This window comes from Chiloscyllium plagiosum, chromosome 11 (assembly GCF_004010195.1).
Source record: "Chiloscyllium plagiosum isolate BGI_BamShark_2017 chromosome 11, ASM401019v2, whole genome shotgun sequence".
Lineage (NCBI taxonomy): Eukaryota > Metazoa > Chordata > Chondrichthyes > Orectolobiformes > Hemiscylliidae > Chiloscyllium > Chiloscyllium plagiosum.
Genome location: NC_057720.1, coordinates 23,098,669 through 23,105,934, shown reverse-complemented (window position 1 = coordinate 23,105,934; position 7,266 = coordinate 23,098,669).

Sequence of the window (7,266 nt, the reverse complement as noted above, 5' to 3'; positions counted from 1 at the left end):
CTGCATCTTGATTTAAATTAAACCCCCCAACATCATATAATAATATATTTGTTTGGAAATAATATAAATACGTACTGTATCTATTATTCGAAGTCATACTGTCTTAACATTTTATTTTGTTCACCAAGTACTGTAAAGCTTCTAATTTCAAGATGGATTTGTTTTAGGATTTGCCAATATGGCTACTTTATCAGTGATTGAAATCGTTACATGCAAGATAATGGAAACACTTGGTATATGGCTGATAAACATATCTAAACTATGTTTAATCTAAACGGTGACCTGTGTTTAAGAAGGTGAAAGTTATAAATGTGAGAAGAAACTTAAACAATGAGGAATCAATTTCCGTTATTTCCTTGATGGAGCTGTGGTGCCTATAGTTGTCTTCATAAGACATTCACAGTACTTGGAGCATTCACCAAATTTTAGGGAAAGATTGGGAATTGGAAATAATGGATCACATTTTCCCAAGACAAAGAGACAGTTGTTAAAATAAGTTGTAGAACTGCTCAAAAATAAGAGTTTTGCCTCTGAACATAACACTTCTCAGTTTCTCTGGGGCAAGAATGGGGGCATTTTATGAAAGCAACTACCCATTTGATTGATCTATTGCCCATATGGAAGTGGAGGTTTGGTGGCCTAGGCATGTGAAATCTGAAATGTGCAGAGTAGGCTTGGCGACAGTACATCTGCAATTTCTGAATTGTTTTGAATAAACTGGGGTATCGCATTGGATCTGATTCCAGGACACCTGCCAGGAAGCTAGGATGTTTTGGAATTGTTAACACTACGCATAAATGGCCATTAAAAAGTGCAGAAATGTGTTTCTGGCAAGCTGTTTGAAATGGTCATCAAACCTCTTCAAATGAACTTCCTAAACTTTCAAAAGCACCTGTCAAGAGGACCTATTGAAAAGAACTGGTAAAAATATGGAACGAATATGACTAAATCACCTGTTAGAGGGAGGTGTTAAGATGTTAAGGTATTTAAAAGTCATTCATTTTAAATTATTGAAAAGTTTGTTTGAACTTTAAATTTTTGTTTCTGCTGACATCAACTTGTGGATTTCCACTACTGGACTAACATGATTTAACAACCATCTATTATCACAATGTGGTGACTTCCATCTCAGTTTGGGAGGTTATAAACTATTGATCTGCCATTATGAATGAATTCCAATGATTGCTGTTAGAAAAGATAATGCACTTGAATGAAATATCATATTAGACTTTATTTAGTTAGCGAGTTTTGAGAAGATTCGTAACTCAGGTTGAGGTTCTGGATGTAGATTTGCTCGCTGAGCTGGAAAGTTCGTTTTCAGATATCTTGAAGGTTTCCTCTATCAACAGACCATCAATAATACCCTCATTGGCATAAAAATCACAAGAGAAAAAAAACAACAATAAACTGCCATTCCTAGAAGTTGCATTAGAGCGAACAGCCAATGGGGATCTTCAAACCAGTGTCTACAGAAAAAACAACCCATATGGACCAAATACTGAACTGCAGAAGCAATCATCCCAACATCCACAAACAAAGCTGCATTAAAACATTATTTCAACAAGCCACCACGCACTACAGCACAGAGGAAAATCACCTATACTGTGTATTCAAAACGAATGGGTACCCAATGAACACAGCCTGCTGATTTCTCAGCAACAAATCCCAACAAGCAGACAAAACACATCCAGAAACCTTAGCAACTCTCCCCTATATGAAAGGCATCTTGGAAATGACTGCCAGACTACTCAGACTTCGTGGCATCATGGTAGCCCACAAACCCACCAACACACTAAAACAGCAGCTAATGAACATGAAAGATCCTATATAGACAACAAGCAAAACTAACATCATTTACAAAATACCTTGCAAGAACTGTAACAAACACTACATTGAACAAACAGGCAGAAACCTAGCCAACAGGATACATGAACATCAACTAGCAACAAAAAGACATGACCCACTCTCACTAGTATCTTTACATACAGAAGAGGAAGGACATCACTTTGACTGGGTCAACACATCCATTCTAGGACAAGCCAAACAAAGACATGCATGAGAATTTCTAGAAGCATGGCATTCTAACTGGAACTTTATCACAAATACATTGACTTGGATCTCATTTACCACCCTCCGAGAAAAAAAAGAGAAATAACATCACCACAGGAAATTATGTCACCAACCCACAGAAACCTAAATCCATAAATAAAAAGTGGACCATGCCACCAGCACTTCATCCGGAGGCTAACTGATGATGTTACCTAGTATGGTGATGAAACATCTGAAAATGAACCTTCCAGCTCAGCAAGCAAACCTGCATCCAGAATTTTATTTAGTTGAAGCATTTTTTTTTGATGAAGCGATATTTCTCCAATATAGTAAAGTCTTCAATATATGCTTAAAACTTCATTTTATAGAACTTAATTTTATCTCATCTTAATATGCATCTTAAGGTCAGTCGAGGATGGACACTTGGTGAGTTGGAATGTACAAGGTTAGTAAGTACAAGGGTAAAGGGCAATGGTTAGAGGAAGCATGGTTAGAAATAAGTATATGAGGGAGCATAAGGTGTTGAGAGAGTAATGAGTAGGAATGGAGAGTATAAGGAGTTATGAATGCAGTTAGAGCACTTGGATGAGAAAGGGGAATATGGCAGTGGGCACTACTGAGGGCTGGAGGTATGTTTCATCTTTTGTTAAGTACTAAGTATGCTGAATGCTGAAATTCTGGAAGAAAATCAGAATGTGATGGAGGGACTCAGGAACTCTAGAAGGTTCTGTGGAGATAAAAAGAGAGTTAAGATTTTGAGTTTATTCTGACTCTTGTTTGGAACTGAACTGAGCTCGAAAATATTGGCCAAGTGGAGGAGGAGCTAGAAAAATAGATGGAAAGGGTGGCCAGAATAAAAGACAAAGTGAGTACTGGCAGTGGTAGGAAATTACTTTGGATTTAAAGTAAGTGTTAATAGTAGGTGTAAATAATAATACAAATTTAGGTCAATAACATATAGCTGTCAAGAGTGTAAACTCACACAGACAAAATACTGGGGAGGAGAAATTATGTAATTAAAATGGAGGAGAATTTTCATGCTCTGAAGTTGTTGAACTCAACGCTAAGTCCTGAAAGCTGTGGAGATATGTTTTTCTTTAAGGTTTGAAGTCATTTGTGTGATTTTCACAGAAGCTAACAATTGAAGCCTGAGAGCAACTGTGGAAAGCAAAAAAAAAGAATTTGACAGAAGCTGTAGACCAGAGTGAAGAGCTATGCCAATCAAAGGCTATTTCTGATTCACATCATCTACAATTACAAGTTAGAGAGTTGGATGGTCACCCAGCTGGATGTTTGTGAAAGCCCCCCACCTCTCCAAAAAATTCATACTCCCAGAATACTGAGGGACACTGAGGATAATCAAAGTGAATTCCTGAAAGCTGTGACACACCTTGATTTGGACCCAAAGAAGTGAAGCAAGCCTCAAGATCTTAAAAAGCAAGAAAAGTCTTAAATGAATGCAAAAATAGAACAGAGAATATCTTGTTGAAAATTTTCATCTTGAAGTATATGTTTATGAAATGTAGTCATATGTTAGTTCTCATTTTATTTCTTGTGCAGTGAAAATTTCTGTTTAAAACATAAATGCCTTTTTTGTTTAACCTTTTCTCTAATCAACCTGTTCAGAGATGTTATTATACACCAATGGAGCAGGTGGGACATGAACCCAGGCCTCCTGGTTCATGGATAGAGACACTCTCACTGTGTCACAAAGCAATAGTTCAGTTAATAACTGTGTGTTCAAATATCTTTTCAAATATTATTGGACTACCTCATGATCACATTGCAAGAATGATCCATAAAATGATTACTTACTTCAAAACAATCTCAATGTAAAGAAGATGTCCCATTATGCCCCATCAATGGACTGCAATTGCCATAAACACAGAAAATAATGCTGTTACAGATTCTGAAATATCATAATATCACAAGCATTTTCCTTTACTTTTATGCTCACTCCCTTGGGTTATGTAGAAAGCAAGCAGATGTTGAGGACTAACTTTAAATAAATTTCACAGAGACTGTTTTTGCAGACTGTATAAGAATCATGTCTTCTTCAATGAAAACATTTCCCCTGCAGTCACAAATCTGAAGTTTAAAGCCATAAACATTATAATTTCAAATACACTGTATAATGTTTTATGGTCAAATGTATCTTCTGTGATGATTCCAGTCCTGACTTTCTGTCTTTATTTTTTTCTTAATGGACCCTTGTACACATCGAACACAGTCAAAAACAGGATCTTCTGTACAGAAACTCCTTGTTCACTGTTTGATTTTATTGACGTTTAAAATGAGTAGACTACATATTTCATACCTTCTGTGTCATCTCCAGGGCAGTTCTCGCCGTTCTAATGAGTTAAATATTGAGCGATTTTTAAAAATGTACATCTTCAATCCTAATAAGTATACATCCTTTTAGATTTCCATCCTGATATGAAGGATATAATGGCCTTTATTGTCATAGCTTAGCACAGAAAGCAGAAATGACTGACGTTTATTTAATGTTTTACACATATATAGACTACCATTTTTAATTCAGGGAAAGGATGATTTTGGTCCTGATTTTGATCACTTTCCATTTTTAATTATGATTTGGTTGAGTGAGATTCATGGCTCATAGCCACCATTCTTCAAAGAAACAGAAGTGTTTGCCATTGCTGGGATCTTCTGGTGTTCATTCTACTGCATCATAATTAAAGTTTATCTGTGTACAACTTTAGATGCTGCAAGCCAAAAACCCGTGGTGCTCAAGATTTATTATTGTGGTTGGTCTTGTAGAGAATCACCACACACTTTTATTTTTTGCATCTTTTAGTTTGGAACTGTGAATTGAAAGTAAGAATTTGAAGAACGTTGAATAGCAGCTTGTTTAAATAGAGAAGTGAACAAAGACAGGTATTTTCTGTTGGGAACTAGCCTGAAAAGTGTGCAACTTAGTGACTGATCTAAGGACTGTCGATGAACTGACACCAAGTAACTGCAATGCAGATGGTTGGCAAATGATTGATGTTGAATTGACCAGCCAGTGGGAGGACAAATACTAAATAGTGAGCCACAGGGAATACTGATGGAAAAGAGAAAATAAAGAAAGTGAACAGGTTCTGACAGGATTTGGCAGGAGACTCTGAATGTTGGAATCTTCCAAAGACTGTGTTTCCTCTGTTTTATTCTCTTTTCTTTCTCTCCTAATATCAAATTGTTGTATGTTCTGAGGAATGAAACCCAGTCTATAAGAAATAAATAAATATTTCTAGAATTCTGCTGAAGTTGTTATCATTAACTAATGACTTCGGAATTCGAGCAAAATATAGAGTTCTACTTGTTGTGAACAAACCATTGTCCAAGGATTTAATGACCATTATCTTGGTTTTGAAACTGTTTATTGAACTAACAAATTATAATTCTTTTACTTCTGTGTCTGTCTGTCTGTGAATGGGAATATTATCAAAGATGATTGGGCTTTAGATCTTATTAGAATATCTTCTTGATTATCTATGTTCTGCTAAATTTATATTATTAATAATAAACATTTTTTTGTTTTAAGTTACAAACTTGCTCTGCAAAATCTGTTATTCATAAAGTCCAGTTAAGAACAATTGGGCAATTTTGATAATTTCACAGTGTTGTGAATCCAATGATAGACTGATTTGGTTTAACCTGCTATTCCTGTGTCATAACATCTAGAAAGGCAAAGCAGTTCCCTGCTTCATGGACAGGGACCTGAAGGTATTACTGGATGAGGTGGTGGAGAGGAGTGCCAGCATTTTCATTGTTGACTGCTAAAGGAGACCAGAATACTACACTCAACTGGTCTGGACTCAGATGGTGGCCTGGGTCAATGCTGTGTCCAGTGTTAAACAGAATACATAGCAGTGCAAAAAGCCAGTCAATGACCTGGAACCTGCAAGGGAAAGTGCCATCAAGTTCTCTTTGCTATTTCACACTCACAGGGCCAGCAGTCACTGTAGGTCTGTCACAGCACACTCCTCTCACCATAGCTCATGGACTATAACTTTCTTTGTTACATACACCACATTTAGTCATTGGCTTTTACTCATATCATCCTCTGAAACTATTAGTCCTGCACACTTCCTACTCACTCACTGGGGAAACTTCACCACCTCTCCACTTACATTGTAGACATTGCCTGCCTTTGTCTCATTTCAGGATAAGCATGCTCTCAACTGGTGTCATGAGCTGAGCCTGCAGTGAAAGCATGGTGGTGGTGGAAATAAGTTGATGTGCATTTTGTCTCCACAATGATATTTTTGTCTGATATCCTCATTACGTTTTCCTCATTATGAAAAACTTGGGAATGAATAAGATGGTAATGAATGATCCAAAAGACATTTATTACAGCTCAGTAAACTATACAAGTACCACACTCACAGGTATGTCTATCTCTGGGCTATCATTATTCATTTTAAACAGTAACATGTTTCTGAAGGCAAGAAACCCAAGGTAAGATGGAGGCTGAGACCTTTATATCATTAGGTGATCATACAGTGTTGATAACACTGACAAACTGCCTGCGAAACATAAACTAATGCGTTGACTGTGGGATATGATACAATGTCCCCGGTTTTCACCGATAAAAAAAGAGTCATAGAGTCATAGAGATGTACAGCATGGAAACCGACCCTTCGGTGCAACCCATACCGACCAGATAACCCAACCCAATCTAGTCCCACCTGCCAGCACCCGGCCCATATCCCTCCAAACCCTTCCTATTCATATACCCATCCAAATGCCTCTTAAATGTTGCAATTGTACCAACCTCCACCACATCCTCTGGCAGCTCATTCCATACATGTACCACCCTCTGTGTGAAAAAGTTGTCCCATAGGTCTCTTTTATATCTTTCCCCTCTCAACCTAAACCTATGCCCTCTAGTTCTGGACTCCCCGACCACAGGGAAAAGATTTTGTCTATTTACCTTATCCATGCCCATCATAATTTTGTAAACCTCTATAAGGTCACCCCTCAGCATCCGACACTCCAGGGAAAATAGCCCCAGCTTGTTCAGCCTCTCCCTATAGCTCAAATCCTCCAACCCTGGCAACATCCTTGTAGATCTTTTCTGAACCCTTTCAAGTTTCACAACATCTTTCCGATAGGAATGAGACCAGAATTGCACACAATATTCCAACAGTGGCCTAACCAATGTCCTGTACAGCCGCAACATGACCTCCCAACTCCTGTACTCAATACTCT